The 25,456-nt window shown below is 37.6% G+C and overlaps 1 protein-coding gene and 1 non-coding gene across 2 annotated transcripts in view; both read left to right on the top strand.

Moving 5' to 3' along the window:
* Nucleotides 1–25,456, top strand: part of KCNH7 (potassium voltage-gated channel subfamily H member 7) — a 447,227-nt gene that overhangs the window by 268,446 nt on the left and 153,325 nt on the right. The window lies entirely within an intron of this gene.
* LOC114238080 (U11 spliceosomal RNA) lies at nt 3,746–3,879 on the top strand. Its single transcript, XR_003623507.1, has one exon. It is a non-coding gene; the product is annotated as a U11 spliceosomal RNA (small nuclear RNA).

Here is a 25,456-nt window from a genome sequence, read left to right as displayed (position 1 = left end):
GATACTTTGCCTTCGCACAGCAGCACAGAATCACCCCAGCGCCACGGCTGAGCCAGTTCAGAACGCTACCCAGGACACCCACGCTCCAGTAAGAGATAGGCTCAGTGTTCATGCAGCAACATATTACACGCTGAAGGAGTTGTCTGTTACACTATGAAACCCACACCCTTACAACTAAAGCCTGTCTCAATTACCTAACTCTTTAATTATACCTGAGCAATATTTTAATAAAAGTACCCGCATTGTGAATCAATAATACATTTTAATGAAAATGTTGTAATCGCAATGCAAAGGTTTCATTTTCACTTAAAATTGTTAAAATTGTTTTAAAGGAAATGAGATGCTGTTTTTTTTCCAGCAACGACAGCTACTACTTCACAGCAAAAGCAACAGCTACAGCAAAAATATAAATAAATAAAAGGAAAGGAAAGTGCTTAAAGGAAAAGGAAGAGGGAAGCTTACCTATTATACGTCATGGGTTTTTAATATAAATTAGATGCATAAGGATGGTCTGGGTAGAATGTAACTAAAAATTACTGATCTGAGAGAAATCTACTGAGCAAAAACGTTTGAGCCTATAAAATTCAATAGTCAGTGGAAATGATATTTCCAAATTGTAAAAAAAAAAAGAGAAATGTTATTCCAATTCTATATTTTAAGTATGAAGCTGGCTGATTACCTTGGTTTTATATAAGAATCATTCCATTTTAACAGCAGACATCTTTGCAGAAACTCTCATTTTGGAAAAAAGGCCTCATACTTAGTTATTTCAAGAAGGGTGAATCAGAGAATAAGCCATTGCCTGAAGAGTCACCTTTTAAGAAGTCTGATTACAACCCCTTTAATTTTCTGTAACTCTGCAATATGTTTAAATCACAACTACTTGTAAAATAAAATTTCTGTTTAGAACAAACAGCTCATGAAATCAAGCTAGTTTTATCTGTTTTATCCTTCAGTTTCAGTATTGGAAGTAAGATATAGACATTAAAACTATGTGTTCATATGAAAAACACAAGTTTTTCGTACTTGACTAATTCAAAGGCATAACACTTCTAACCTCGAATATTGCAGGTATCCTTTTATACACAAAGGTTAAACAGTCAGAGCTTGGGCGTGACTGTTTATGGGGGACATATTCTCTTCTGTCCCTCTGTCCCCTTTTTAATCCTGGTTGCTGGTCTCCCAGCTATATGATGATTCCCAGGTGTTCCCAGCATGGCTAAGTGGGAACAGCGTTCCCTTTGGGCCTAGGGCTTCTGCTCTGCCCTGAATTCTCCTGGAGGCCAGAATGGCATGCTACTTTTGTTCCTGTTCTGATGCGGTAGTTACAAGGTAGTTACTTGCAGGGAGGTGAAAAAAACTTTCCAGCACAGGTACCTCTAAGACCAGATACATTCATAGGAAACGTTGAAATGGCAGAGAAATGCTTCAGAAATGTAAACTTCCAAACACAGAGAAAAACCTGTTTCCCTGATTCATAAATTTTGTGGCAATGAAGTTTGGCATTGACTTCACTGAACTTGGGGGACACGATGTTCTGGCTACTTGCCACACAAGGATTATTCTTATACTTGGCATCCTCACCATTTTTTGGAAGTTACCCCCAAAGAGAATCAACTTCCTCACAGACAAACATATAGGTCAAGTTTATATGTCAGAAAGTCAATATTTTAGAAAGCTGTAACTAATGGCCACAGTGGGTGTCCACTGTTAAAGATGAGAACAAGTTCTATCCTGTTTCGTTAACCAATACATTTCTGTGATACAGCTCTACATTATAAATTGTGTTCACATAATTCAGAACTCCATCTATTAAATATCACTGAGACAAATGTACTTCAGTTACACACCCACACCCTTTGCCTGCCATTGTCCACATAGAAACAACCATAACTCAGCTATACAGTCTATGCAGTCACATTTTGGAGGGCTACCTCACCCCATCAATATAAATATCATCATCATTTCATTGGTCCCACTTGTTTTCGTGCATGGTGCATTCAATGAAGCTTCGATTTTAAAACAGTTACACCAAAGACTGACAGTGGCAATGACACAAAAGAAACAGTTGGACAACTTGGAAATAATGGTTATGGGTTTCTTCCTAGTGAAGTGTGAAGTCATAGAAGTGGTAAACTAAGAGAGAGATTAGCTTTTGTTTTTTGTATCCTTGCTTTTAAACATTCTAAAATATATCTTTGCAAATAACAATATTGGTACTGGGGTTAATGGTAAATATTAAGAACATTTTATGCAGCTTCTGGCATAATTCATCACCTTTGTTACTAATTCTGCCATTACTAATCACAGCTGACTCACACTGATTTTTCTCCAAACGATTCATTAGGATTCTTTAATATGGAACTCTTTAAGTGTGGTCTTATAATTGAGTTCTTTAAAAATTGTTCATTACTCTGGAGTCTCGTTCCTTCAATGTTCCGGCTCAGATTCCTCATCTGTTAACTGAAGAGCCTAAATGTGATGAGTTCTAAAATGCTATCGTTCCATGACTTCTAAACCATTTGACATCAAAAGGTTTTTACGCCTTTCCCACCTGTAGACCATCTATTTATTGTTTTACACTGGTACAACTCTTTTAAGAAAAGACTTTGTTTTGTATTTTAGGTTTATATCAGAACTTGACACAGTTTATTCTTATTCCCTTGCACCTCTCTTTAGTGGATCAAAGCAAAAAGGAAAAGTTTAGGGTTGGGTATGAATTCCCCCAAAATGCATCTCTGCATAACTATTTTTATTCTCATTTGTAAATTTCCTACCCCAACACTATTTACTTCTTTCACTTATTTATTTTAGGCTGTGTACAGACTAAAATTTATCTAAAATAACCCACAAAACCTCACAACATCTATAAAAATGGTTCCTTTAACAGAGCTTTGAATATAAGAATTTCAAAGTGAACTTTATTTTTTTAAAAACACCAGATTTGAGTAGGACACATAAAAGTGGGGCACATAAAATGGTACTCAAGTTTGAGTAAAATTTTTAAAAAGGCATATTTTATTTTTAACCATACCTTCCACATTGCAATTTGTGATCAGTTTACTCTCTAATTAATATAGTTTGACATGGGTTTTTTTTTTTTCAGATTTTTGATTTTGGGCTCAAAGCATACATTCGTACCATAGCCCATAGTAGGTGGAATACCTAGTGCGTTATGCTACAAGGGGTAATTGCAACTTGAGGGAGAAAGTGGGATTCTTCTGATTGTCACCTGAGCTGGGTTTCACTGTAGTTCTGGAGGAGGTGGACAGAGAGGCAGAAGGAAGGAGAGAGTTAGAGCCTTTGCAAAAATGTCACAGAACGTAGGCAAGTGACTCAGATCAAGAGCACTGCCATATTGGTAGAGAGATGGGAGAACCAACTGGAAAGGGTAAAACCCAGCTCAAGTACTGCCAGGGGAAAAATCAGTCGCAGCACAGCTGCTGCGGAGCAGGGTACCTGGGTGGCACGTACACTAGAAGTGCCCCTGTGATCACTGCCCCCATCACAATCCTCACCTGGCTGTGGGCATGCAGGAGGATGAATAACTTAATTTTGACTCTTCTTTATATTTACTTCCAAAATTATTCTGTAGTATATGAGGGGAAAAAACAGTTATTTTAAAGGCACTTCTTATAAATGTCCCTAAAATGACATCTATATGAACCTAAGTAAATAACCTCAAATAATAATAATCTTAAAAAGCATTGTGTGTGTTATTTTTTATCAGTAAAAATCAAATGTCAAAAAGGGCTTCTGTCGAGAGTGGCCCACGTAAGGCAGCTTGTTTGCTCTTCGTCTGGAATCAACATCAAGAGATCTCAGAAGCATAATTTTTTGGTATCTGGGCAGCTGGTGATCGTTGGTCCTGGTGCCCCTGCTTTTTAGTCTGGAAAAACAGAGTGTTTTGTTCCAGTCAGCTAGAATGGTAATGTAGAGTTTTTCCAAACACGTGTGTTGTCACACGTTTTGTAAGTTTAATGTTTCTAGAGCTTCTGCGACACTGAAGCTGGGTTTAGTTTCTAGAGCTCTAGCAATAAATTTTTGGATGACAAAAAAAAAAAAAAAAGAATCAAATGTCATGTTAATTAACCACAGAAACAGATCCCACAGTTAAGGCAGTAAGCCAATTTTCAGAATGCTTTTTAATGTAAAACTGTTTTGCTAGGGAATTAATATGTTTTTTGTAATTTTTAATAACTTATGAAGCTATTTGAATATCAAAAACCCACCTGTTTTCTGTAACAGGTTGTTAATTAGGAAGAGATCTTGGAAGATGTGATTTTATTTATCAACTTATATTCAATTCACAGATGACTCTTCACATTGATTTTTCTTCAAATGATTCATTAGGATTCTTTAATATAGAGCTCTTTAAATGTGGTCTTGTAACTGAGTTCTTTAGAAATTGTCTATTATTCTGGAATCTTGTTCCTTAAATTCTCTGGCTCTTAATGCTTAAGTTAGGTTTGGAAATGTTCCTTTTTTTCCCACCAGTATTCACTCTACACCCTCATTAGTCTCTAGCTATCTCTTGGGTATGTAGCTGAGATATGTCTTGTTATGTTAAGAAAAAAAAATGAAGTGCAAAATTCTTCAATATGGTGTCTTTGCAGAAGAAAGTGTCAATTAAAGCACTCCGTGTTATTTTTTCTGCACATATATATGTCTTATCAAAATAATTTAAAATTCTTTTCACAAGCTGATGCAGAGTTTGAAGGGTGAAATCTAATACTTTGTACAATGCATACACTTTTAAATAGTTGCTTCCCATAATATAAAGATAATTTTGTTCATGATTTGAGGCATCTTCGAGACATCTCTCTATGCAATGTTTCCTCCTATTTTTAAGGACATTCGAAATAAATTACCATATTCTTTAGATTAGGTGGACTATTATTCAAAGAAAATGGATTTATTAAAATAATTATATATCCTCACACAGACATACCTCCCCCACTCTAGTTTGGGAATTTAAAATCAAAACAACAAATTAATCTGCAAAACTTTTCACCATCAAACTTACTATAAACCTGCTAAGGTGTCACTACAACTCATTAAGGGCAAGGGCTGTACCTGAGTCTTACTCATTTTTTTTTTTTTATTAAATTTTTTTGGGGGGGGGCTTCGTTTGGTCTTTGTTGCTGCGCACGGGCTTTCTCTAGCTGCAGCAAGTGGGGCTACTCTTCTTTGTGGTGCGCGGGCTTCTCATTGCAGTGGCTTCTCTTGTTGCAGGGCACGGGCTCTAGGCGCGCCAGCTCAGTAGTTGCAGCGCTTGGGCTCAGTAGTTGCGGCATGTGGGCTCTAGGGTGCAAGCTCAGTAGTTGTTGTACACGGGCTTAATTGCTCCGCGGCATGTGGGATCTTCCCGGACCAGGGCTCAAACCTGTGTCCCCTGCATTGGCAGGCGGATTCTTAACCGCTGCGTCACCAGAGAAGTCCTTACTCATCTTTAAATACATCTTTGTGTCAGTGCCTGGCACATAGAAAGGTCTAATAACCTGTTTGCTGAATGAATGAACTAACTACTCTAACTTCACCTAATTGCATGTAATAGCTTGCTCTCCTTCATTATGATTGCAGTTATATAAAGGGTGTTTTATTCATTTTCTGAGTATATTTGAATACGCATCTAGGCTAACAACAGAAATTTAAATTTTAATCATTGCTTCTTCAATTTGGAGCATGGAGAGATAAAGGGTCACAGTGTAAGGGTTTGCTACATGTTAACCTTTGCCTATATCATGCATTCACCTATTAATATTCAATGAGCACCTACAGTGTATGAAGTTGTGTGCTAGGCACTGAGAAACGAGTACTTAAAAATATTTCAAATGGTTTTTTTGCCTCCAGGAACTTTAGCAGTCACATGATTCCTATCTTGGATTAAAATAGACTGTTTTATTGTGTCTAATTATTTAATCATCTTCCTGTAGAAGAATTAAGTATGCTTGTCACATTGATGTTGAGCTTAACCATATGTTTTAGTCTAATGAAATATGAGTGTAAGTGATATATATCACATTTGAACAAAAGTTTTAAAAGCCATTGTGTGGTTCAGTCATTGAATTTTCCTCTGCCATGAGAACAATGTGCCCCAAATAGTGACAGCCCCTTTATCCTGGATCCTGGAATAAAGAAGGATCTAGGAACAGAGCCAATGACAACCCACAGCTACCTTAGTCTATATTAGTAGGAGCAAAAACTAAGGCATTTTTTGAGTAGGCTACTGAGATTTGGAAACTTGCTTTATCCACAGTGTAGTTTTCCAAATGTGACTAATATATATGGGCGAAGTTCAACAATAGTTTCCCAGGTAATTTTAACGTCAGAAAATTATTCTCACGAAGTGGCTTTCTGCCTTAAAAAATGTAGAAATTTTTACTGATTACATTGAAAAATAAAAACTAGATCTGTCTGACTCCATGCTTTATCTACTGTACCAAATTGTCTCTTTAATGTAATACTAATGACAATTGCTGTAATAGGAGTATGAGATGACATCTATCAAACACACTCTTTGACTTTATTACACTTTCATACTTACTCTTCCCAACATTTATACATGGAAGGCATTTTTCTTTTCTAGGTTAAAAAAATAAAGTTATTTGCCCAAAATCACATCTGTCTTCACTCTTACCCACTTCTCATTCTTGTTTCTTACCTGCTTTTCAAACAGTTTTGGCAGTAAAAGTCTATAAAGGTATTGTGATACAAAGGAAAGGGTCCTGAAGACAGAAGACCTGTTTCACTCTCCATTACTAGCTATGTGACTTTAAGGGCATCACTTAACTTACTTATCACTCAGGTTACTGATCCATAAAATGAGTTTGATGCAGGCTCAAAACAAGAAATATACATGAAAGGTCTTTATAAATTATGAGGTACAAAGATGTATGATATTGTCACAGTTATATAGAAAGAATGATCTTCCTCTTTTGATCATTAACTTTGTAGGTCAACAGCAATTATCCACAGACTTCTCATGGTTTGACCAGAAATATCCCCTCTGCGGATTCACTCTTTACTGCCAACCTTTTTTCCCACTCTGCGTACTCCATTTCCCAATCACCAGTGATCAAAACAAAACAAAACAAAAAAACTGAGACAGAAAAATAGACAGTCAGAAATGTAAAGAGGCATAGTCAGCTTTATTTATGATAATCACTATCAGTTGGGAAGAGATAGCCTGTGGTAACCAAGCTCATATATCCAGGAATTTAACCTTTCCTTGTCAATGGCATAATAACTTTTTTATATCAGATATATTTTGCAAAGACTAGGCAAAGGTTGCTTTTTAAGCGACTGCAGCAGGTGGCATTTTCCAAAGACAGCTGCACCAATATCTCCGCTATCTCTCATCTCTTGCCACTGTCCTATCAAAAGAGAGAGCCTATTTCTCTACTCCTTTAAATATAGGTGGACCCTGTGGCCTCTTTGACCAATAGAACATGAAAGAAATAATGCTATCCTAGTTCCAGGCTTAGACTTTCATTGGCCTGGCAGCTTCCCCTTTCTGCCTCTTGTAAAGCTCACAACTGAACACTCATTCTTGGGATGCTTCCTCTAGAAACTAAGGTACCATTCTCTGAGAAGCCCAAGCCACTTGAAGGTCCATGTAAGCATTCCAGTCAATAGCTCTACTTAAGCTCCCAACCATCAGCCAGCTTCAACTGCCAGCCATGTAAAGTGCACCATCTTGGATAGCCAGTCCAGTCCAGCCTTCAGATGACCGCAATGACAACCGAAATCTAACTGAAACATGAAGGAAACTAAGCTTGAACAATTCAGCTCAGAACTTAACCTACAGAACGATGCAAAATAATAATAAATTATTTATTTGTTGGGGTGGTTTGCTACATAGCAATAGCTACCAGAACACTATCTACTGCATGATTTTCCAAACGTGGTTGTCCTTTGTTTCATTCTATAAATCCATTAACACAATTTAACTAAAACCAACATGATTTTTAAAATCCTTTAGTGATTTCATTGTATTGATGCTATGTGTTTTTAAAATTCTATAAACTAACTTTAAAATGAAGACATTTTCGTGCCCCAGTGGAACCACCAAAAAAAATGAAGACATTATTTCACGTTTTGAAGCTTACTGTAAAAATTTTTAGGAAAAGATGGAACTAGCATGTGAAGACAAAACATATTGAATTTTTATTCAATTAATTGCATGGGGATTTGGGCATCTAAACTGAATTTATTTTAAAAATAATGGATTTTGAAGACTCAGTAAGACAGGTTTTCAAGTATCAGTTTTCTTGCATTTTAAATAATGTATCATAGCTGGTAAATTGCAACCAGGTGTTTCCCACTGATTTCCTCTTTTGTGGGGATCTTTTTTTTCCCCAAATGAAAAATACCTTTCTTCTTTTTTATAATTATAAAAGTAATACACACTCATTATTGAGAATTCTAGCATAGACTGTAAAAAAAGTAGAGGTAAGAGTCATTTGAATATTCACATCCCAAAGACAGTGTTAGATAATCAAGTGTCTTTGGCAAGTTATTTCATCTCTCTGTGATTCAGTTTCATCTACAAAATCAAAATAATAATAATTCATAGGCTTGCTGTGGAACTACATAAAATGATGCATGCAGAACATTTATAACAGAGTCTGGAATAAAATAAGTATTCAATATGTTAGTTTTAATTAGTAACAGTTTGATGTATAAGTGTGTTTCCTTCCAGATTTCTATTCTAAGCATGCATAATTACATGTATACATTTTTAGCAAAAATTTATGGAATCATAAATGCTTAGTTTTTAAGCTAATTTTTTTAACTCTTCACTATATCATAGGGATATAGTTTTACAACAATATATAGAAATATGCCTCATTGCCTCATTCCTCCTTAAAACCACATTGTATTCTAATTTATAAAAACATATGTAAAATATACCCAGAGTTCTATTTTAATTTTTTTTTTTTTTTTACAATTTGAGCTAGTATATAAAACACTGCAATGAACATTCTTATTTTAAAAAGTATCTCACACATAGGATTCTATAAACAAGAAAACCGGAAAAAATAGTATCTTAAAATATATGGAACTTTTTACTCAAATAGATCAGAATATTTTATGATCATATGGCACGTGCTTTATTAACTCTAAACTCTTATAGAAACCATGAGTCTGCTCATCTACATGCAGATAAAATTCTTATAAAACCAATATATAGGACCACAAAAACTAGAAAAACCAAAAACCTAAAATCCCCATAATATTATCAGGATCCATAAATAATCAAGTTTAGTTAAGGACTTTGGGTGCCTGTATTATGTTCAGCATGTCATGAAGACAACCTTTATTTCATTATGTCATGTAAAATTCTAATCAAAGACTAAGCAAGTTCCAAACATATGTGAATATCTGAAGACAGAATTTGGGTAAAGAATATCAACCATAGATACTGAGAAATTGAATGAAACTGAGGTATTAGCATGCTAACATTGAACTGACATAAAGATTAAAATAAAATGTCAGAGAGTGAGTTATTAAATTGGTATTAACCCCAAGTAAATTTCACACAGCGGGACCAAGCTGTCTGTCTTATCACTTCTTCTCTGCTCCTTTAAGCAGGATATTCAAACACTAACAGTGATAGAGCCAAGAGGTTTGGCTTGATGGAGGAGAGGAAGGGAAGAATTTGACTCCAATAGTTTCATTAGCCCCTGATCTCAATCTTCCTCCAAATACACGTAAGATCCATGTAGAAACATCAAGCTTGCTATGAAAACACAGCTCTGAAGTTAAGATTCCTAGTCCTCACCTTCTAACCAAGTTCCTCTCATTTGACAATTCTGGATTCCCCACTGACTGCTAGATGTTTGGGCAACTTTCACATAATAAATCTTTTACATGGAGTCATGTGGATGCATGTATGAAATGTTTTACCAGAAGTTTTTGGCTTCTCAGATTCATATGAAGTCTTCTTTTTCTAGAAGTGTTGTAGACAAATACATACATAAATAAAGTATATCCCCTATGGTACACTGAATGATGGCCCTGGAAAGAGGTCTATGCCCTCAACCCCAGAACCTGTGAATATATTACTTTACATTGCAAAAGGGACTCTGCAGATATGATTAGGTTAAGGATCTTGAGATGGGCAGATGCTTCTGGATTTTCCATGTGGGCCCAATGTAATCACAAGGGTCTTTATAAAATTGGGGCAGGAATGTCACAGTCAGTGAAGGTGATATGACCCCAGAAGCAGAGGGAAGGAAGAGAGTATGAAGACGATTAGATGTGACATTAATTGCTTGAAAATGGAGGAAGGGGTTATGAACCAAGGAATGCAGGTGACCTCTAGAAGCTGTAAAAAACAAAGAAATTTATTCATCCCTAGAGCCTCCAGAATGCAGCCCTGCCAACCCATTTTGGATTTCTGACCTCCAGAACTGTAAAATAATTAATTCATATTGTTTCAACTTACTAAGCTTGTAATAATTTGTTGTAGCAGCAATAGGAAACTAATACACTCCCAGTGAGGTATGTCATGACGAAGAATTCCATAGCTCATTTCTTCACAGTAAAGTAGCCAAATATGTAAAGTTTAAGAAGAGTGTGACTAGCTAGAGACACTTGTCATAGAAATATTCACATGTGCTGAATTCTGATAAGAACACAAGTGTTGTTTTATTTTATACCTCTCTATGTAATCCTCACTCATTTCCCTCAGTGTTCACGCATAAGTTCATTCTAGTTGTATCCTTCCAAAATGACACAAAAGAGTATGGAGTAAACTACATCTTACTTTTACTGCTTTTTGTAATAATGATTTTGAACTATCTCTGTAGCTATGCCAAGGATGAAGTGACTTGTTTCTTGAAGTTAGGATCCCTAAGTCACTGATAACCCAGTATTCCCTAAACCTTATAAAGAAGTACACCTGGGGTGTGTAAGCAAATGCAACTAACATAGTTACTTCAGATCCAACCCTACTATGAGTTATAGCCATGCAGTTTCTGGTAGAACCTACTATTGGAAGTTTATTTTTATTCATTAAACTTGAATCAAAACCTTTGTGCAGAAGGGTTATGTGGTTTTAATAAACATAAACAAGCCAAGAGTGGCATAATTTCATTTTATACTCAAATTGGGAAGTTAATTTATACAGGAATAACACAAGAGAATCCTGTGAAATAGACTATCAGTGTACACTGGAATAATAAAGTACAGAATCCTTTTAAAAGTGCTGAGGAGATTCTGATAAAAAGGTAATTGGAGCCCTTTGGGATTGTCTGATACATTGCCCTCGACTCCCTAGATTCCTGAAAATAGAAGAGAAAAGCTACAATTCTTTTTTTTTTTTTTTAAACACTTTTTAAATTTATTTTCTAAATAGATTTATTTATTTATTTTTGGCTGCGTTGGCTCTTCCTTGCTATGTGCGGGCTTTCTCTAGTTGTAGTGAGCGGAGGCTACTCTTTGTTGCGGTGCGCGGGCTTCTCATTGCGGTGGCTTCTCTTTGTTGCTGAGCATGGGGTCTAGGTGCGTGGGCTTCAGTAGTTGTGGTTCACGGGCTCTAGGCACGCAGGCTCAGTAGTTGTGGCGCACGGTCTTAGTTGCTCCGTGGCATGTGGGATCTTCCCGGACCAGGGCTCAAACCCATGTTCCCTGCACTGGCAGGCGGATTCTTAACCACTGCACCGCCAGAGAAGCGCCTACAATTCTTAAATTGTGTTTTTTAGATGAAGGCAACATGTATCTTTCTCACTGCTGGGTCCAGGGAACTACGAGAATGAGGTGTCTAACATGGCCAGTTAGTCAGGGTCTTCATTTTAGACCTTCTTTTGTCACTTCTTTTGTCTTGTTAGGAAGATTTGTATTTAAAAGGTTAATTACCCTTTGTCATACTTTTCCATTGGTTCCATAGTGCTCATAACAACTCCTAGAATAATTATGAAATGTAAAATTCACATTCTGTGCCAAGAGTTTAGTAATTAAAAACCCAAGTTGTAAAGTGGTAGTTAATAAAGAAAAATACTCAAGAGAATGAGGATTGCCAATCTTCCATGCTGAGGCTTAAAGGTGATTTTTAGTCTTTATATGTTGACATAAGGAATCTTTCCAATGCTGGAAATTTTTTCAGATGTTAAAAATGCCACAAGGGTTTAGATTATTGCATGAATAATGAGCAAATGAATTAAAACATACCAAGGATACTATACAAAATGATATAATAACCCAGTTATGTCATCTCAGAAATAAGGGGATCAATCCTTTTAAATGTATAATAATTAGATTCATTAAACCCTTCTTGATGTCCTTTGTAATTTCATCGTGTACATCTTGAAGTAACAAATTTCTTTAATATACTAATAATTATGAGTAAAACTATGCTTTGTTTTAGTTTCAATTTTAAGAATTCCTTTTTGTAACATTAGGAGGAACTGTCTTGTTCTAATGAAGACCTTTGAGGAGACCCAATAAATAGCACCTCCTTCCCTACCACACACCAAACATTAAACTAGTGGAAAAATATGATAAAAGCGTGCAATTCCGGGAACAAAACTTCACCTTTACCTACTCAAAAAATGTCTCGAATGGCATTTTCTGGTTATATTTTTGGGAGGTTTAGACTTCCTAATATTAAACCCCAGAATACAACAGCCTTATCTACCCAGTTAGAGACATGAGAGAAGAAAATGTGCTCCCTTTGGTCAGGCTTATTCTTAAGAGGTAAAAAGAAGAGCTGAGTCAAACATTCCCAACATACTGTCCCAATTCTGCCAACCAGATAAATCACACTACCTTCCCAAGGGCAAGGTGACCAAAGGGATGGAGAGGGGTCGGGAGTGTTATGCTAACCTAGCTTTCTGGACATGAAAGGAAACATCTGGAAAGAAAAGAAGCAGCATTTCCCCACTAGCTGGACTCACAGATTCTTTCCAATACACCTAATAGGCAGTCCTTCTGTTTATCTATTTTTATAAACCTTGAGAATAGTCCCTTAATCTTTAATTTTCCAGATAAGGGGTATATCTGTAAGATGTATACTTCCTAAGAAAGTTTGGCTTGTTGCTTATTTTAATTGCATATCTGGGGAACTTGTCTATCACTTACGCACTTCCTGATGTCTAGTTAAGAAGGGTAACTCTTTATATTATCCTGGGAATGGATTAACCCTACAATTTTTACAGACCTTTTGTTTCTAGTGAGTTTCCAGTACCTTTCCTAAGGATGCTCAGAAATGTTGTTGGTCTACTCAACAGGCACATGCTGAGCCTATGTCTATGGGCAGCAATGAAAATGCTCACTGCAGCCTTCTAATGAATCATAATTGCTGGTTGAGACCAATCCATCATCTTGCAAATATCATCTGGATTAATTCTTCCTAAAATGCCTTGCCTTCAAACCCACACTGAAACTTTTTCTGCCATTCCACACGGTCAGCATAACTAAATCTCTATTCGGTGTATTCCCCATAGGTCAAAATCCTACTACATGCACAAGCTCCCTGTGATTTTACTGAACTTTTGTAAAAATGTCAGATAAGACAAGTTCCAGAAGTAATTTTTGCTGTGTTATTAGTTTCTTTCAGATGCCTGATAAAATACTACAAATTAGCAGCTAAAAACAATGCCCATATATTAGCTCATGGTTCTGGAGGTCAGAAGTCTGGGCACGGTGTGGCTGGGTTCTCTGCTCAGGGTCTTACCAGGTTGAAATCAAGCTATCATCCCGGGCTGTGGTTCTCCCCTGAGCTCAGGTCTTCTTCAGGTGTACTGGTTGATGGCAGAATTCATTTTCTGTGGTTGTAGGTCTGTGTCCCTGCTCTCCTGTTAACTCTCAGTTTGGTGCCACATTCAGCTTCTAGGGGCTCCTGATCTCAGCTGTTCAAAATAGGGGGTTTGCTTTCTTCCAGACCAGCAAAGACTTCCCCTCCTGTGACCATCCAGAGAAAAACGTCTGCCTTCAAATGTCCCAGATGATTACGTTAGGTTCCCCTGGAAAAGCTCTCTTTCTTAAAGTCAACTGTGCCATATGATGTAAATGAATTGTGAGAGTTAAACCCATCATATTCACCGTGGCTAGAACTATGCAGGATGTGTATACCAGACACAGAAAATCTTGGGGACCATCTTAGAATCCTACCTACCAAACGCTGTTAACAAGTCCTAGGCATAGAAATGCCTGATTATTTCTCTCCTTTTTTCTTTCTTATTTGTGAATCAGCTCCTTATCTTTGCAAAACACTGTTCAAATGAGACTGTCATTCCATTTTTAAAATCGTCTAAAATCTCTGGTAAATATCTGTTAAAATTTTTTTTTAAAGTCTAAATGAATTACTTAAATAAACAGGGTACTTAGAACCAGCCAAACCTGGGCAAGGGTCTGGATTCTCCTTCTTCATGGTGACTCGACCTCAGCCAGTTTAGTGATGTAGTTATGGAACTCTTTCAGTCTGTTTCCCTCTATAAGATGAAGACAGTAATTCCCACCTCTGGAGCACTGTCAGTATTTAATGGGTGTGTTAAAATTCTTACCACAATGCTAGGTTCAGAGTAGCCAGCTAACAGTTTCTCTCCTTTTCCTTCGTTTTATTTATCTTTTCATTTTGGTTCTGCTTGGTTTTTATTTAAACTCAAAAATCTGCAATAGATCAAATAGACCAGATTTTGCCTTACAGAAAAATGTTACCGTTCCACCAACACATTATTCTCAACAGGGTTACAGTATTCTACAATTTATTACCATTGCCAACACCTTGCCTGGTATGGAAGAGCTCTAATTTGTTGATCTCTCTTAAAATGCTTATCGTGGGAATCACACTGACCAGCATATTGATCATCAAAATAATAAATTACATACTTTGGCCGCCAGCACCACACCTTGAGTACTTTAAATATTGATCATGGGCGGTGATTTATTTATATTGTTTTTGTACAACACATTTAATGCATTCTACTTATATAATGCGGTTCTGGAACTACTCCATGTCTAATAGAATTCTTAGCTGAGTTTCCTTTTCTACAGTGAGTAGAACTTCAGGGATCAAATTTGTTCCCCAGTTCATTGCCTTTGTTTTTTTTAATCATCCAATAACTTATTTAACTTAATTAATCTCTTAGAAATTATTTGCAAGTGTCCCTCAAATTATTTTTTGCTTAATTTTTTTACCCTTGACATTTGACTCTTACTAGGTTCCCTGATTCTTTTTCACAATTTCTTCACTTCAGAAAAAAGTCTTAATTTTTTTTTTTCTTCATTCTAGTGTGTAGTTTTACCACTTAATCATGCAGGACTTGTGGCCAAGTTACTTTCTTCGAAATACATTGTGGTGCTTTTAAATGACTTAAAGGTTTCCCCTGGGATATTAATGAGTAGTTTTTTTAAAATGTTTTAAATATTCTGTCAGTTTGGGCTGTTTCTTTGTTTTCTTTTCTATCATTAGGCACCCTCCTTCCAATGGATATTTTCGGTTCCCCTCACTTTTATTAAAATGTTGAATTTGATCATGCTATTACCACTTAATAATTGCCACTCTTCTGACCACTGCTCAGAGCTAAATCTATTACATTTCATCCTCTTTGAAATTCTAAAGGAATTTTATCTCAAAAAGTCATTTATCATATCCAAATACCTGACACCCACATTTTGTCATGGTTACGATTTCTGCCAATCTATATGGGGACAAATGTGCTGCCTTATTACTATTATCTGGCCTAATTTTTTGGGTTCTCTTTGTCTTGTTTAACATATATGACTTATTCTCATTGTCCCAGTACTTTGCTACATCTTTATTCCTTAGATATGGAATGTCTGCTTACCAAGTTTCCACTTACTTCCCTTGTTTTGTAGTATTTTTATCTTGTATGAATCAATATTCAAATATTTTTTGAATGCTCAAATCGAGTAATTTGAAGAGTTAATAAAAGAATAACTTATAAGGGCTTCCCTGATGGCGCAGTGGTTAAGAATCCGCCTGCCAATGCAGGAGACATGGGTTCGAGCCCTGGTCCGGGAAGATCCCACATGCCGCGGATCAACTAAGCCCGTGCACCACAACTACTGAGCCTGCGCTCTAGAACCCACGAGCCACAACTACTGAGCCCGTGCGCCACAACTACTGAAGTCTGCACACCTAGAGCAGTGCTCCACAACAAAAGAAGCCACCGCAATGAGAAGCCTGCACACCACAACGAAGAGTAGCCCCCGCTCGCTGCAACTAGAGAAAGCCCGCGTGCAGCAAGGAAGACCCGACGCAGCCAATACATACATACATACATACATATATACACAAATAAATAAAATTTATAAAAAAAAAAAAAGAATAACATATAAAAGCGCAATAAGGAATGGTGCAGTGTTCCAGGCTGAGTAACAGTGGAGAGCCATTTGAAGAGGCAAGCAGAGGGAATGATAATTACTGGAACCCTGAGACGGGGCTATATGAGGGCTGCCAGAAACTGTAATTTATTGATGGATGCATCCAACCCTCTGCAACCCAGTAGGACGAGACAGTAGGGAATAAATACTCCATCACTTTCCTCCCTTCCTTCGATTTCCTACCAGAAATCCCCACTGGCTAAAACCCAACTGGAATTCAGAGGATAATGGAGTTCTTTCAGCATCTTCTCTTCATTCTGAGCAGGAAAAGAAGGATGCAAGTGAGCCTGGAAGGGAAACTGAAGAAATCCAGCAGAAACACCAACACTGCTTACACCCCAATCTCAATGCCTTGTTAGAGAGGATGTGGCTTCGGAGCAGCGTATGCCATTGTTCAATTTTTCTCCCTCCAACTGGGCTCTCAGATACCATTCACTGTCTGTATATTTTGCCAAGCATTCCCTATCACCATGGCTTCTGAGATGAGTTTGGAAATACTTAACGCATTCTCAATTAAGAATCAACTTGTTGTCACCTCTCTGGGAAGCTTTCCATAAAATCCACACGAAGACACTTTGAGATACATGATTGTTTCTCAGGTGCAGTTCTTAGAAGGAGCAGCATTTTAAAGAACATTAATGGCATCAATCCAATCTCTTCTTGTCAATCAAAATTTTGGAATAGGACCTTCTTACTGTGCTTTCCAGTGATGTTACTAGATGACTCAATGTTGATTCCTTTCCTGTTCTTGTTAGCATTAATCGTAATAATATCATCTGTTTTCTTTGTCCCTAGAAATTTACAATGACAGTAAAGGAAAGGAATCTAAGAAATAAATTCTTTTCATCTTAAAAGTCTGAATCTCTTTCTTCTCAAATGTAATACATGATAGATCAACCTTGCTAGTGGTTTTATAATGTCTACTGAAATCTCACCAGTGTGTTCAATCTAATATTTTTTTTCAGTTCTTCTTTACCATTTGAGGGGTGATAAACGTCTCCATTGCCATCAAAACATCTCTACTATTGGCTCACCATAGTGCCTGAAATTTCCATCTTTAGAGAAACTTCTCTGATATAGGACTTTATCTCCAGGAAGTTCCTATCAAGTAGGTTTAGATTAACTAAGAGAGGTAACATGTTGACATACAGAATCACTGATCAGCTTCAAAGTCATCAGGCAAAAAGAAAGAGTCATTGACATTCAGATGGAGGTTCCTATTAAGAGAAGCTAAAGGCTTAACCTTCAGCTGGTGGAATTAACCCCGGCTTTTTTTTTTTTTCTTGTCTCACACAGTTTATTTAACAATAGGTAGTAAGAAATCAAATATAACAGTAATCAGAAATCAGATCCAAAGTTCATATTTATAAGTAATCAACTTTAATCACATGATTTACAAGTTGAGGGTTTTTGCTTTCTATTTTCAAGTTTTACAGAAAGTGTGTGTGTGTGTGTGTGTGTGTGTGTGTGTGTGTTGGCGGGGGTGGGTGGGCAGGGTAAGGAGGAAGAAAGCAAGCGAAGAAGTAACCCTAGGGGCATTTTGCATGTTAAAATCATCCCACTGGAATCGTTTCTTACCCTCTTTAATTTTTTCCTTTGTTAGATGTAAAAATAACGAAAAAAATTATTTCAAGAAACAGAACCACAATATATAATACATCAGTTTGGCAGCTGCCCCTGTATATTTTGAAAAAGTCATTTTTCTCTCTACATGTACAAATTACTTCAATGCTTGAAGTTTTTACGATCAGACTTACGGAATAGAAGATTTTCTGGAGCACAAAAGTTGACTTGAGGGGAGGAAAGGGGACTTTTTTTTTCCTTTTTTTTTAGACATTTTTAAAAGAATGAACATCTTTGCATCCAGAGAAAAAACTTGGTATTTTAATATATATTTATAGAGAGAGAGAATGTAATTTTAAAGTAACATTAACCCCTTTTGTCCTCTGGTTTTAGAAATGTTCTTTTCTAACTCTTCCATAAAGTGAGGAAACTAGGGGAAAATGTCAGCCATCTGCACCAGTAAATAGTAACTATTAATAGTACATATTTTCATTAATTAAAAAATAATAGTAAAACCCATTGGCGGTGCAAGGCAGGAGCACGTGGCTGGCTTCACAGACCTCAGCCTCCTCCCAGTGCACGTGTTCAGCATATTTCTAGTCATGGGTAAAACCAAAGAGCAGAGGGTTTATCTGCAAAAAATTTCAAATACCAGAGCTGAGATTTATCTGAGAATTAAGCCCCATGTATCTCTGTCAGCAAGTGCTTAGGGAAGACCTTTGGTTAAATATATGGACTGGTAAATTTTCATAAAAGATAAGACAGGAGAAGTTTAGGGCTAAGGGCACGTCACAGGCAAGGTCTGGGGAGGGAATTATAAAGTTAGAGGCCAATAGGACTGGAAATACGGAGCGTGCGTGGGCAGTTAGATGCTCACGAGGGAAATGGGTATATTACAAACACATTTTGTCCCCTCTCCCCAACTTCAAAATATGATTGGTCCATCTTATTGGCTACAGAACTCAAAATTACGCTTTGATCATCTCTTTATGATAAGAGACACTTCTTTCAATATACAAGGCAAGGTTTTAAACTTTTGCAGATGTTGGCTCATTTCATCCTCACAATAACTCCATGAAATGGGTAACATCATCATCCTGATTTTACAGATAGGAAGAAACTGAGTCTCAGGGCATTTAAGTAACTTATTCTAATATCAAACACTGCCAAGTGGCAGATCCAGGAATTAGCCCCTGACAATCTGATGCAGAGGCTTTATGCTTAACCATTACACTATACATTCTCTCATGGATACAGAAAGTACATCTTGCCCCTCAGATTAACATGCTGCTGTGTGCATCAATCAGATCATCCCACCCCACATCTTTCTCTATGGTCTCAGTGTGTAGCTGGACCATGGCAGTCACTACTCTGCTATCCTGAAAAGGCACTAGGCTTGGTCATGAATCCTGGTATGGGTAAAACACAAAAACAACAAGAAGTGTGGTCTGGGTGAATTTTAAATAGAACATCTCTCTGTGTATCTGTGCAACTGTTTCTGGAAAAATATATGCAGGGCAAGATGAACCACTGCAAAGCAATCCCTCCATAAGGCGTCTGCTGCAGGTCTATGCCTCTGGCAGCCTTCTGGAATAGAGAACATCTGTAGTAGCCACATGCCCCAAAGCCTGGTGTCAAAGCCCAGGAGTTCCCCACTAACACTGCCAATGGGAGAAAAAGCCCTGCTTTCACTAGTTTCCAGGACAGGACATCCTTTCTGCTCCTTCTGCTATTTTGTAAAAATAGCCTAGGCATTTAAAAAAGAAAAATGAAAATCCCAAGTTATAATGGTCAAACAGGATAGGAAATTTTGTGAAAAGAGAGGAGGGTTAAGTTACCTAGAGAAATATCTTCAATTTCACCTTTTTCTGCTTCTATCACTTTAGTCCCAGACAGGCCTACAGAGCCTAATTTTAACCCCGTCAGGTTCTGTGCAAACACAGTGAGAGCAAACCAACAACCAAGAATACACTGTGCACACAGCACACCAGGCATATGGCCGTGCACAGCCTTCGTCAGCAACAACATCCGCATGGCGGTGCCTGGCCTCAGGATTCTACTTGTGTTTGACCTTGACAGTAGTGTGTACATACCAGGGTGATGTGCAGATTTGCTCTTATGTTGAGTCAGTCCAGTTGGTTCAGTGTTAATGCAGTTTTACTGGGTAAATGGCAGTTTGGTGGGATGGACTTGCTTGAGGTATATCAAAGGCTTGGTAACATGAGAGTGTCTTATGAAAAAAATTTTGAACCAAATAACAAACATTTACTTGGTGTAAAAACCACAAAGCATTAAAAAATTGTCATAAACATGCCCCAAAAGTTCCTGATTACAAACGTAGACTTGGTTTGCCTGTAAATCAGCCTCAGCTTGTTCTAACACTTATATGTCCCAATACACTAATTCAATCCAAAAAGCTCAAAAATTAAATGGGAACCAGGGCTAGGAAGTGGGTAATCATAATAGTACATCTACAGAGACAGTCTAGTTTATGAGTCAGACAAGGTGTAAGAGTTTTTCTTCCTTATTTCAATTCCCAAATAATTTCTTTGTGGTTTATCAAGTCTAGAAAGACAATTAAACTTGCTTTTTTCAAAAATCAAGTTTACAAGTATGATGAGAACCTAACACCTGAGCATTAATGTTAACAGAGGAAGTGTCAGTGGAAAGGAGTGAGAGTCAACAAATAACTGTAAGTTCACATATGTTCACATTTTGAAAATGAAGAGGAAAGACTTCCTGAGGAAACAGAGTGAAAATATTTCCTTGCAGATGTCAGAGTTTTCTCATGCAATATCTGATGCAGAATAGTAATGGATTATTGAATGAGGGCTTCTGTGCTTTAAAACCTGATCTCTGTCAAATAGTATGAACTGGACCTAATCTGTGAAGTGCTCTATCATATTTCATTTAGTGGTAACCTTCTAGCTTATGGGAAAACCATTGCTGCAAAATATGTGATGAAATATGCCAATGCTATTTTAGTTGGATTTCTGAGAGCTTAGATCAGGACCAACACCAAGTAAAATGTATTGCATAGGTAACATTGGCCTTTGCCATTCTCTTTCCCCTCCTGCTTCAGCCCCTTGTTCCCTGTCACTTAAGCATCTAGGTGACCTATGATATTTACTTTCCTCCCTCTCAGAAGGATGTCTTTAAAGCAGGGAGGGAGCTAACCCAGTTCACTGTTTTCCAATGGCATTCCAAGGAGCTGGATGTTATTGCAAATTTCTCTAAAATAGTATTTCAGAGTCAAGTTGATTTGGGAAGTGCTGCATTAAACAAAGTAAATATATACTTGTTTTTGCAGAACTTCTCAAAACCTCTAACACAATGATGTGCATTGAGCATCTTCTAGAGGGGAACATTTCCCAAACTGGATCATTAACAGAAAGCCCTTTCCAGTAGCATCAATTAACATCTCACTGTTTGGGAAACACTGATGTAAGAGAAAGAGTGAAAACTGGAAAGGTCTGACTTCAAAGCCTGGTTCTACTACTTACTTGAGAAACTTCTCTGAGATAAAGTTTTCTCATGAGAAACATGTGACACATAGAAGACATTCAGAAAATAGTAGCCATGATTTAATTATATAGTTGTTAATAGTAGTAGTAAAGATAGTATACAGGAATTGAGGGAGCAGAGTGGAGCACCTTTATTCTTAGAAAGCCCAGAGCTGATAAAAAGAAGGAGAGATGGAAAGTGGTCATGGGGCAGTATATGACTGGATGGATTCAAATGGAATGTGGGGCTGGGCAAGCCTGGACAAATAGATGATGCCTTCCTGCCTCCCAAGTAGCAGAAGGGAATTCTACCTAAGCCAGGAGGACTGTGCAAGACTGAGAGAAAGAAGTGGAAAGAATTTTAGTTCTCAGGCCATTGCTTATAAAAGATAAAAACCTCTTAGAACTTACCTGATTTAAAAATCATGGAACTCAGGGTCTTGGCATAAAGAAGGAATTGGAACCAAGTATTCTACCCAGTCATGGAAAGGGGAAGAAATGCCCCAAAATCAAGGGCAAGGAGAGACTGTGCATGGCTTAGTTTTCATCTGCAAATAGGAGTGATAATGGTACCATCAACAAGTTTTCGTGAAGGTGCAAATGTATTAAGGCACATAAAGCCATTAGAACAGTGGCTGGCATCCAATAGACGTTAGCTATTATTATTACCTTTCTTTCTAAAATGTGCTTTCAAATACTGATCATGGTACTTCTTGAGCAAATCCAGAAATAAAGATTGCTTCACACATTTCCACTATATACCAAATTCTTCACACTATGGAGCTTGCCAAAAGAGACAGAGTTCTGTTATCACAAAAGTTACCCGGTATATAGTATACTTTTTACAGGCAATAGGACAGTCCACAGGGACAGGAAAAATATGTGAATCAAACTAAGGACCTCGTCACTACAAAGTTAAGAAGACACATTTTAAGACACTAGAAGATAAAAGAATCTTCCATCTACTAAGCTCTCATTCTGTTCAAATTGCTGTTTGATGTACTTTCTCCTCTGAAGACAAAGGGATTAAGCTGATGGATTTATCTCTGAAGTTCCTTAACAGCTGAATGACTCAATTTCATCATCAAACCTTTGAAGGAAATTGAACCACCATTTCAAGTTGAGAAAGTGGTTTTCCTACTCCATTTAATAACAATAAAACTTGTTTATTGCTCTCTTTCTACATGCCAGACTCCATGCTAAGTACTTTCAATGTATTGTCTAATTTCACCTTCCCAACAATACTGTGAAGTGGGGTACTCTCTCTTCCTTTCCTCACTTTTCAGATGAGGAATCTAAGTCTTGGAGAGATTAAGTAACCTGCCCAAGGTCACTCAGCAAATAACAGCAGAGCCATGTCTGTCCAATTCCAGGGACCTCACAGAGCTACATACCCAAGGAATTTACTACTCACTGGCACTGCCTCAACACTTTCTGAATGTTTAAAATTGTTTTAAATAAGACGTAATTAAAAATAAATAATTCATGCTGTTGACATTTCAGTGCTAATACTACCACACAGGGTGTGAGCGTGACAACCAGGCTTGCGTAAATTAGGCTAGTTCTTCATTTTGCAAATAAAAGGCATATATATATAATCTCTCCTGGAAATTTGGAAAGGGTACTTCTAGTCCCATGTTACTCCATCAAGTACCTAAACTATCTAAATACGTTCACAGTTGTTCAGTTTAATCATGTTGGTGATTGTCACGTTAAGTCTATGTATGTTGGTGACTATTAGGTTAAGCTTGTTTCTTTAGACCTAATGCATTGTCAGAGGCGCAGCTCAGTTCTTTTGTTAATAATGTTTTTGTATAAAGTGTTTTTGTTAGCTCACATAGTTCCTCCTCTTGTGCTCTCACTAGACTCCTTTAGGTTTAAGCAGGTGACTGGTGAAGTAAGAGAATGGGTGAATATTAGAAGACTTGCCTCCCACAAGCAGTCAAGTTTGACCCAATCCGCAAGGCCAAACAGACTATATGGGCTCATTGGAATTACCTATTCCATTTATTCTTGTTGATATGATATTGTACGAGTTATTAACAGTCTTTCTAAATGTGCCTTCTGTCTCTTCAAATAGCTCCTCTACCTTTTGAAATTACTTCTCTAACACGTCACTAGGACCTAAAAGAGCCATGTCCTCAGTCTGTACACTAAAATACTTCCTCTGAAGATACTCTCATACTTAAAACAATCACTGCATCCCCAAGACCAAAAGCTGAATTTCAAGAACATAGAAGGCCATCAGGACATGACCTCCTATGGCTCAAGCCTTGTCCATCACTTCCCAGTTCACACTCTGTGCTCTAGTATACTATTAGTCTATGTAAACCAAGTTACTTGACAAACTAACAAAAAATGTTTCATGTGTCCATGTCTTTCCAGCAGCCAGAGCCCACCACTTCCCTTTCTCAATCCATCCAACGGCTTCACATTGTTAGCCCAAGTCATTGCAATGCCCACAAAGTGCTGTTTCCTCAGCCACCCTCCACTCCCACCCCACTCCCCTGCTCTGTTATCTCTCTGACCTGGATCTCTTACCACTTTCCTTTCAGCTTAATCTGTTTTAGCAACACTGGCTGCCTGCCCTGACATGCTCCACCTCAGGGCATCTTAGCTCAGGCTGCCATAACAAAGTACCACAGACTGAGTGGCTTAAATAACAGAAAATTATTTTCTCACAGTTCTGGAGGCACAAAGTCCAAGGTCAAGGTGCTAGCAGCATTAGTTTCTGGTAGGAACTCTCTTCTTGGCTTGCAGATCGCTGCCTTCTCACTGGGTCCTCACATGGCCTTTCTTCTGTGTGTGCAGACTCCTGATATCTTTTCTTCTTCTTATAAGAACGCTAGTCCTATTGGATTAGGGCCCCACCCTTATGTCCTCATTTAACTTTAATTACCTCCTTGTAGGCCTTATCTCCGTGTATAGTCACATTGGGGGTGAGTCTTGTTCCAGGATTCCATGATGGTCCTCTCCTGTTCTTTAGGTCAAAAATTGTCCAAAAGTGATATTGATATCAGCAAGCAAAGACCTATAAGGTGTGAACTGAGGGATATCTGAAAGGTCTTATCCACACAACCAAAATATTTCTTCTATATAGAGGCCACATTAGAGCTCATCTTGTGATAATTGTTGTTTTTCACTACTCCCCTTAAAAAAATTATCCAGAAAGTGGTAATCCACTATGTCATCAATAGTTCTATGAGAAATTAATATATCTAATGATGCATCTCATTGATAGGAAGAGGTTCATAATATTTCATCTTGGAGGCTTGGAGAGAGCAGAGGAAGATGGAAGAGGTTCTGAAAAAATGAAATAAAAGGAAACATTACATACTGAGAAGTCAAGTACAAATTTGGCTTGTTTCTCTCTTGTGCCTCCACTTGGCTATATCTTAAGTCATTTGTGACTGGGTAGCTTCCTCCTTCTAAGAGGTATAACAGTCCTTTTTTGCTTTTCTAATAGGCTCTTCAATTTAAAAAACAATGCTGCCTCTTTGATAAGGCCTTTGTATCCCAAGGTTGCTATGTTTAGTTTTACTTCTAGGACAGGTCTCCAATGGTATTTTTTTAATCTTCAAAGAGCCCCCCCACCCCAATCTACTAGAAAGAAAGGAATTTAAAACTCTGAGGCATTCACTAAACCTATCAGCTCAGAGAAGAATAATCTCCACTTGGTGCCCAGAAATACAAGCAAACAGTGTAGCTTGTGGTTCCAAGAATGGTAAAAGCTTGGAGGAAATTACATAGACTTGAGAGTTAACTTGCCCCTCTGGAGACCCTCCAACAAGAGGCAAAAGTAATAGCTCACATTATTGAGTTTTGCTCCATGCCAGGTACTGTTCTAAGAACTTTACACCCGTATGAATTCTACTCAACAGTGCAAAGCTCGGACTATGAACAAAATGCAGCTTACTTCTATTTTTCATCGTCCCGTTAAACTTTATTCCGCGGAGTAATTCCCCACTGACTTTGGATGGTGTCTGGCAGATCCTTCCCTTATTAGGTCACTCCCAGATAATAAAGCCTTCTGGTTA

This window comes from Balaenoptera acutorostrata, chromosome 8, assembly GCF_949987535.1.
Source record: "Balaenoptera acutorostrata chromosome 8, mBalAcu1.1, whole genome shotgun sequence".
Lineage (NCBI taxonomy): Eukaryota > Metazoa > Chordata > Mammalia > Artiodactyla > Balaenopteridae > Balaenoptera > Balaenoptera acutorostrata.
The sequence above is the reverse complement of the archived record's forward strand: the minus strand, read 5'-3'. Positions and strand labels throughout refer to the sequence as shown.